The sequence below is a fragment of the Tyto alba genome, unplaced genomic scaffold (assembly GCF_018691265.1).
Source record: "Tyto alba isolate M040663 unplaced genomic scaffold, T.alba_DEE_v4.0 Super-Scaffold_2, whole genome shotgun sequence".
NCBI classification, from domain to species: Eukaryota; Metazoa; Chordata; class Aves; order Strigiformes; family Tytonidae; genus Tyto; species Tyto alba.
In genome coordinates this window covers 30,650,984-30,660,304 of record NW_024881282.1, presented here as the reverse complement: position 1 = coordinate 30,660,304, position 9,321 = coordinate 30,650,984, and positions in this window count along the sequence as shown.

Genomic DNA, 9,321 nt, shown 5'->3' with positions numbered 1-9,321 from the left:
GACGTGGCTGATGGACACCCCGCCTGCAGCGGCGGCGAAAGACGGAAGGGGCGGGGACGGAGCGGCGTGAGATCATCTCCGAGCGCCGGGAAAGCCCGGAAAGGGGAGAGGGGCGCGGCCAGAAGGGGGGAGTGGCCGTGCGCCGCTAGCAGGGCGGAGCCTGCGGGCGGGGGGGCGGAGCCTGCGGGCGGGGCGGGCGGAGCCTGCGGGCGGGGGGCGGAGCCTGCGGGCCTGGGGACGGAGCCTGCGGGCGGGGGGCGGGGCCTGCTGGCGGGGGGGCGGGGCCTGCTGGCGGGGGGCGGGGCCTGCTGGCGGGGGGGCGGGGCCTGCGCGGCCATTTAAGGGGCGGTGGCCGAACTGCCTGTGGGGTTGGTTCCTCCTAACAGTTTTATTTTTTTTGTTGTTTTGTTTTGTTTTTTTTTTTTTTTTTTTTCATAAAATTAGTTGCGGATGGGCGCTTAGTTGCTTCTCGTAGTTAACCCAGGCTGTCACGCTTGGAACCCCTGCCATCTTTAGCCGGGGGTGGGACCAGCTAACGCTCCAAGATCCATTTAGTAACAGCAGTTAATGCTTTGCCGTGTAATAGGTCCTCGTGCAGCCGCTCCTCCTGGGTGCTCAGGTGAAACAAGGTGCTGCCCCATCTCCAGGCTCTTCGGGTCCTTCCCTTCCCACGCAGGATCACAGCTTCCCCCACTCGCAGGGAGAGACCTGCCCTGCTTGACGTTTGCTTCCACTTTGGCTCTGAAATGCCCCACTAGCGATCCACTAAAATGAAAAGTTTAGAAAAACCTTGTTGTTACCGATCTCTAAAATTTATCCGAGGAGAAAAAACAGTGTACGGAGTCAACAGGGAGAGGGAGTTGCGGGAAGCTGTGAGGGACTGGTGTCTCTGCAGGAGGTGCTGCATTTTGCCCTCCCAAATGTCAGCGTCCTATACTAGCTAACTCATTAAATCAGAGAAAATGGATAAAATGCCAGCTGGAGCGTACAGGAAGTTAGTCTCTTACTAACACGCAGAAATCACTGTTGTTTCCATTGCTGAATTCTTAATTTGGGGGATAACTGCAAATTGCACAGATGGGAAGCTGAGGTTAGGGGAAGGAGCATTTCTCATGGTAAAGCTCAAGGACTTGGCAACTGAACTTCAGCTTGGCAGATAGCATGGCTACATTACTTCATCCACATGTCAGGAGACAGCACCACTGTAGGATTTTCATTATTTTATCCTGATTCTTCTGTGGTTCTGGCATGAGAGAGAAGTATCAATCAAAATACTACTACCTCTTCACTACTCTGTTCATTTCACCCATTTACTGCATTTTGTCTTAATCCAGACGCAAACACACCAAGGCAAAAGATGTATTTTCCTAGTTATTACTTGTAGTACCCTGTAGTACGGGCATCCTAGTCCTACCTGGGCTCTAGATAATTACCGGTCTTGCATTTTGGTATTGTTGCCTTTTTGCCGGGCTGTTAATATTTACTTTGCTGGTCGCCTTCTCTTACAGTGTTAAAGAAATCCTTCTTGTCCTCCCACACACAAGTTGGCTACAGTTTGACTGTCAGTCTTTCTGCAGAATCGGAGGGAAGTTTTGTGTAAGCAGATGCTATTCCCAAAGGGCAGGCAGAGGGGAGTGTTATGCAGCCAACAGGAGGAAAGCAAGGCTGCTTTCCAGTGGCTGTGCTTCCTGGATATGTTTTTTTTTGTAGATATATACATTTACAGTGTGGAGGTTTGCACAACAAACACTTGAGCCAGACTTGCTTTTACCAAAGCAATACCCAGAGGGGGCACACATGCTCTACCTTCCCTCCCACCACGTACATAATCACAAAATAGCAGTGTACTGTGGTGAGGCTCAGGAACAGAAGTACCAAAAAAGAGACTTGGAGAAGGAGGAAGGGAGGAAAATAGGTAGCAGCTGTGCCTATGGGTATTGCAGCTTTGAGAACTGCAGTTCATAGTAATACTTCTTCTCCTCTTTTGAGACCCTGTCCGTAAATGCTGGGTGACTCCAATACTTCTCTCCATTATACACTTGCTGGGGATGCGGAGCTGGGTCTCAGGGTCTTAAGAAAAGAAAAACCGTTCTATTAAATATACTATTGTTCCACAGTGCCTTGGCAATCAGTGATGGGGTTGAAAGAGTGGTGCCTGCAGACACCTGAGATAGAGAGTAACTGAGATCCAGTGCAGTACAGCCCACTCACCCCAAGGAACCAGCCAGGACGACTCATAGGTTATAACACACCAGCAAAAAATGATCTTTTTGGTATTTAGTGTCCAAAGATGATTCAGCCACAGAGATGTGAAGATTAGGAAAGAAAGCAGATGTTCATTTCTTAATTTGGATGGAATTCTTACACAACCATTGGAGAAATTTTGGGCTGAACCCAAAGAGCTGCCCTCATTGGAAATGAGGTTGTATAGCTGACAGAAGTCTCTCTGAATCTCTGCTAGGTGGAAGAAATGGCCATGAAGAAAGCTATGTGCAAAGGGAGACAAGGACTCAAATGGCTGTCCCAGGAAGGGTGCAAGGACCAAGTTCAGATCCTGTGGAAATAAAAGGTCTCTGACAGGAAGAATTGCCATCAAACATTCTCATGCCATAATATGTTCTGGACTGGCCTTGGGCCTTTCCTAAAAATGAGCTTCTAAAACTTAAAGGCTTCATTTTCCTCCGCTCCCCCATCATGAGAGAGCAATCAGACACAGCAGTATTTCTCCACCAGAGCTGGTTTGTGCCTGGAATCTCTCTTAGACTCGTTTCTTATCATCTGATGAGCAGAGCTGAGATTCTTTTTACCCCGATGGACCTCCAAAAAGTAAGAAAGTAAGGCAAGACCTGACAGTAGTGATTTTCATTGTTTCAGTTTAGTCACCAATTCTGGTGTCAGAAACTTCTGCCTGTCTGAAGGGAAAAGCACTGAAGCATTTCCCCTGCTTCTGGATTTGACCTATTCAGACCTACTGCTTTTCACCTGAGGACGCAAGTGCTGGGTAGTTCTCATCAACAGGAAGTGTGTGCCTGTATCTTGCTCAAGGTGTTGTCATAAACCTTCAGAAAGGTTCAGCTGGATTAAGTCACCTCGCTAAGCTGAGCAAACTTTTGTTCTGGTGTGGATTGATCAGATCAACAAAAGCAGGGTCAGTGGAAAAGGTCAATGGCTCCTCCAAAGGGAAGATGCAGCTTCTTTTTTAGGGGATGTGTCAAGGTTCCCAGAGAGCTGTGGTATTCCTATTCACACTAAGTAAAGGTGGAAGAGAGAAGAGAGCTGGTTGATGAAGGAGGGATGTTGAATCAGCTGGTGCCAGCAGGCTCTCCAATAACTATTTGAAAACTTGAAGAGCTCCAGTGTCCAAGGCTCTGCAGGGACCTTGATATACCTTGCATCATGAAGCTGTCAGAGACACTGTAAACATTTCTAATATGATATCTGGAAGGTACTACAAGGCCATGAAAAGGTGTATACTATAAATCATACAGGCTGTAAGCAAGAAAACAAAGGGAATCTATGTGTTTTGAGTGAAGTTATGCTGTAGGCTTATGGCTATGGTTCAGCTGACCTCTTCAGATAAGAAGGGGATTGCTTCACTAGCGCAGCGTGTCACTCAAAAACATTTAGATTTCTCAATGAGCTGCAAAATATTAGTGTTGCAGTCCCAAAGATGCTGAACAGCTAAAAGCAAAGTCACAACATCAAGAAATCCTCTAACTTAGGAAAGAAAGAAAGGACTACTTAACAGTGGCTTTGAAACACCAAGGGCAGCCATAAAAGTCCTCAAGGTTACCTTTTGATTCTCTATTTGCATTCCCTGTGTGTTTCTGTGAAATACAGGGCATGAATAGTGGGAAGAAACCAAAGAAAGATCAGATCTCAGTAGAGCAGCATCTTGTCAAGGGAGGCCACATACCTTGTTTGCACACAGCAGCATAGCCTGGAGGGGAGAACTCCTGAACTGATAGCTAGGCATAAAGTTAAGTTTTCAGGTAGTTGAAACAAGGCTGCTTTGGTTTTCTTTCATCCATGACCTCCTTAAGGAGTTCTCTGGGAGAGCACCAACCTCCTCACTTTAAAAGATAAAACATCGTTGCGTAAAGGTTTATTCTCCCAGATCTTATGTATTGCTTTTGGTGCATTTTGCTTAACTTTATGGAATAAACTAGGTCTGTCACTTACTTTTTAACTATGCCTAGTAATAAGTGTGATCTCAGTGTGAACCAGATACATATTATGGGCATTAAATCCTTATTGAGATACAGGGAATGTATTATCAGGGCAGAGAGGCGTGCTTATGGAGCATCTGCTTCCCCAAAACGCATGCTGAGAGGTTGGGGGTGAGAATCTCCTCATGCCTGCAATGAGTGCTGTCAGAGAGTGCTGGAACCAACATAAAGGAAGGAGAAGTATTGTCAGTGCCCTCTCGGCAAGCTGGAGAAAAGATGGCTGGATATGGAGAATAGTCACGTTTGCCACATACAGCCAATAGAGAAAAATAACTTTATATGCATTGGTCTACTGGGATCCAGGACTAGGGAGCTGAGAGGAACGGAGGCATGCGGGAGAGGAAGAACCAAGATGCACATGATGGTAGGACACAGTTAAGGACCTAGCAAGCCGTTCTCGGCCAACTTAGAGAAAGCGAAGGCAGTTGAAAAGACGCGTAGAGCAATACAACATGTTATGGATTTCCTAGTAAAGTCAGTAAACATATGGGCATGGGAAGAAAAACAACTGGCAGTGCTCCACGTGCTGGGACTCAGCCAAATTATGCGAGTTCTGCCGCGTAATGCTTGTTCTCACAGCAAGCGGGAAGTGGGGCCCGTGGGCGCTCCCCAGGCGTCGCTACAGCCTCCAGCTCCAGGTTTTGCCAACCAGCGGTCCACAGTGTGGGCGCACATTTGGGCGAGCACCGGGAAAGGTGACACGTGCACGCGTGGGAGGGCTACCTCACACCTCTGAGGTCAGATGGACGCACCAGAACACCCGAGGACTCTCACCCCTCCCTCACCATGGGAGCGACGGGAGACATTAGGGCCAGTATTTGCCTTAACGGTGGCACATCTTTATTTCCTTCATGCCTAACTATATTGCTCAGTACTGGTTGCTTCAAATATTCATTATTCCAGGAGGAGACTGGAACTTCGGACACCAGCCACTGGGCTGGTAGAGCAGAGGGGCTGATAAGCTCTAGGAAGGTAGCCAGGCAGTAGGGTTGTGCTGGGTATGGCAGCCTGCAAGGATATGTGCACTGCTTCTCAGACATCAGAGACTACCCTTGTAGTCTTACGTCTTCATAGCAAAGCTTAGAGATAGCCAGCCCACACGCCTACTCTGGAACAACATTTTCCTTGAAACATTCATTAGACAAAATGAAAGCTACTGCAGAAGCGTTCATTAAAATATAAGGCTGTGATGACATACATGGAAAAATTTGGCTGATACTGCTACACACCTAGAAATATACCTGTATAACACTATGCAGATTTGAAAAAAAAAAAAAATTATTTCTGAGTGGTTTAAATGTTACTGTTACTTTCTAAGTAGTCAAACTGGGACATACAATGATCTTTTCTGTTACATTGGTGCCTCTGTTACTGATTCAGTAGACCTACATCAAGCACTTCTGATAGTGCCTTTCCCTCAGGACAAAATCTGAGGCTCCTCTAGGTGAGACCTAGTACGTAGCAGTGGTGTGTTAGACATTGCTGCCCATTTATGCCCTGTAGAGGAGAAAACACAGCAGTGGGCAAGCCCTGTCCTAAACCTTTGTAAGGTCAGTGAATGCGTGCCATAGCCCTCAGTCTCTATATGTTAAGCTTGTCCAGAAAACCTCAAAAACTGTAAAGTGAATGTAGCTAAAGCATAGATGGGTTTACAGAGAACCCAGAGGAATGGTGTTAACAATTATAGCTGAACTTCCCAATTTTTCTCAGTGAAGAGGTAACTTGGAAGCCCAGAAATAATGTTTTTAAATTGTTCTGGTGTCACTGGTTGGGAGAGGAGACAGATCATCCCACTTTGCTACATGTGAATCTTGCTTTGTTTTTGTTTTTTTTTTTTTTTCCAGATACTGGGGAGGCAGGCAAGGGCACCTACATCTCTTCCAAAATGTTGACAACTGTAGGGTTCCCCGTGAGCTGCTTTTCAAACTCTGCTCCTGGACAGCCAAGCTTGCAGAGCTCAAGGGCACCTGACAGAGCCACAGTCCTGGTCTGGCCAGTCACCTAGTCTGCTGTGAGCAGTGTCTCATTCCCATGACTCACATATAGGCCATACTTGAAACGATGTTACCACCTTTTGCCTCCTGGACCAACCTGTTTCTTAATAATCTGCTACATTATGAAGAAAGGACTTGACTCCAAATCCACTAAAAACACACAAGAAAGAAAACATTATAAATTAATTTTTAAAAATTTAAAAGTAAAAAAATGCTAAAATAAAAGTATTTTTCAAAGTCTGATTTTTATGCTTATGCCAAAGTTAATCAGTTCCCACAGCTTACTTCTCTTTGAGATATCCATTTGCAACTTATTTGTATGCACTTGCAGCAACATTGTGTAATGAAGCAAGCTTCCAGCCTTTCAGGTCTTCATGCATCCCTACTGTCTGGCTGCGATGCATTTGCAGATGTTTAATTTTAAGCATCGTGGAGCAACATTCCTGGGTCTTATGTGACCAATTTTTGCCAGATCAGGGCTCAGAGAAAAGTTTTGGGGAACAGATTCTGTGTCACTTCTTCAGACACACAGCAACCATACTGACAGCAATGTATGGGGGGAAACAGCACCGGGACTTCCAGATGTAAAATCCCAAACGCGTGTGGTTTCTGGGAGATGGTTCTTAGGAGAAAGAAGCCCAGTCCTGCTGCTGTCTGAAGTGCACTGAGAAACACTTGAAGAGGAGAAGAAACAACAAAAACACTCACAGCAGCCATTTCCTAGGCTAGAAAACAATGGAATTTTTATTGAACAGAGATGGCTCATAAACACACCCAAAGGAGTTCCACCTGCTGTTCAGCAATATTCATTGCCATCTGATAATAACCTATGGGGGCAGCTGTATAAAATAGGAATAAAATACCAAATTGCTATATTCATTAATAACTTTGCCTTCCAAATACAGAACTGTATGTTATTTAAAGTCTGAAAATAGACCACAGTTGTTAGCATTTAACCCAAACCTTTATGATAACAAATATACAAAAAAGGCAGTCAATATATTAAACATTTAAATCAATAGCATACATTTCTCGGAGGTAAACATTGAGCAAACAAAGCCACCAATGATGTTCAGAAATCAGGTAAAAGTTTCAAGGTCAAGCTCCAAACAGTGTAGCTTTCCTAAAGCCATAGTGGTATTACACTTTCATCTAGCCCCTAAATTGAAAACTATGTAGCATGAACATTTGAAAATATAACATTGGCTATCCGGCAGGAAATCAGAAGTTTTTTAAGTCCTCATTGTATTTATATTGAAGCACCTGCGGTGACAGAGGGCGGTAGGAGTTAAGCACTTTGTTTTGCAAGGTTGGTGTTTTAGTTCTGTTATAGATGAGGGCAACAGCGTCCTCATATGCAACACAAATTCCAGCACTGATGGAAGAGAAATACTGGCCTGACAAATGGCATGAAGAAACAGCCTTGCAACTTGCATTAAACAGAATGGGACTTGCGTACCTGCATATTTACTGAAAGCCTGTGCTATTTCTACTGCACAGAAAAAGTCTCCTTCAGTAGTTGATCTAATGCCTGAGTTTGAAAGCTTGGGATACATACATACGCTCAAAAATAATGTGACAAATTTACTATCAATAAAAACATGTTTTAATGCCAACAACTAATAAAAGTTCATATTTCAATATTGCTCACAACATAAATGTACAATTTGCACAAAACATGGCTCTTCAACATGAATATTTTGCAAGCTACAATATATATATATAATATGTATAATTTCTTTTCTTAAAGAATTATATGCCAGAGTGCATGCAAAGAATTCCAAAGCAGTAACACAACAGGAGCAATCACTTGTTTACAGGTTACTGAAACCATTCAATACAGAAACACTGGGCTATTAGATAACAGACAGACAGATAGGTAGATGTATATACACACTGCTTTTTTGTGGACCTTCCCATGTTACACCAGGAGTGTGGGTTCCTTATAAGCTCAGACCCCTGTGAAAGACTGATCCAAGTAGGGCTCTGAATGTTCTCCGCACCCTTTGACCATAAATCGCTTCTGTTGGAGATGACAGCGAAGGAGGCACTTGTCCTTTAGCCAAGGGCGGAGGCAAGCAATCTTCTCCATAGCCAACATCTGTTCCAATGCCTGCTCTTTCATTTCCAAGCAGTGGGTGGTCAGCATCTATCCATCCTTTGTTTTGGCTGGTCCCAAGCAGTCTCCTGCAGCCTTTACAGTTGGAAACCCAAGACTGGAGAACCTGGATCTCCTAAACAGCAGTGCACAGCACTGCCACCGTTCTGGTCAGATATGTACAAGGAATGACACGTATCCTCTGGTTTAAAATTTACAGAGAGTATATACAAATAAAGCTATTCTATCAAGGTGCAAGTTTATTATTCCCCGGTGTGTTCCAATGAAGATTTCTTAAAAACCTTTATACAGACCCACCAGGAAAGTTTACACGAAGTTGACATTTTGTCATAGTTCATTATGTAGGCTTCGTTCTGCAAACTCCTCAACAGAAAGTCCAGTTACTTTCCCTTGGAGTTCTGCCTATGCACAGGACTGGATTTGGTAGACTACAGTCATGTCTAATATAATTTTCTTGACTTCAATACACTTTTAACTGGGGTGAATTGGCACCACACGGGTTTTTTTTTCCAGGAAGTCATCAATCTCTACGAAATGAGGCAGGACATGTAACTGGACATCACGGGGTTTGCAGTTTATGTGCCCCATCCTGCCTTCCTTGCTTTTGATGGGACTCTGGTATGTGAAGCTACCCTAAGGGTATGTCTGAAAGTCCTTGGCACTATTTTACACTAGCTAAAGGCAGGCATTGCCCTCAAAAAAACTTAAAAAATAAGACCAAATGTAATTTACTAAACAGTAAACATCAGACTGATCCACTAAACAGATGGATATGGAATGCAACTTGTCTAAAATTAGAATGGTTGATGTTTTCTTAGGCAGGTCTAAATTCATAAGAAATCTCTCCCACCCCATGCAGGCCTCATTCTGCAGCATATAAATACATAATGCTTCTAATAAAGTCACTGGAAACACAAAGGCTGTGATCAACAAGCAGAAGGAAAGTCTACCCTCTCCCATTTCTCTTCAGCAAAAACCT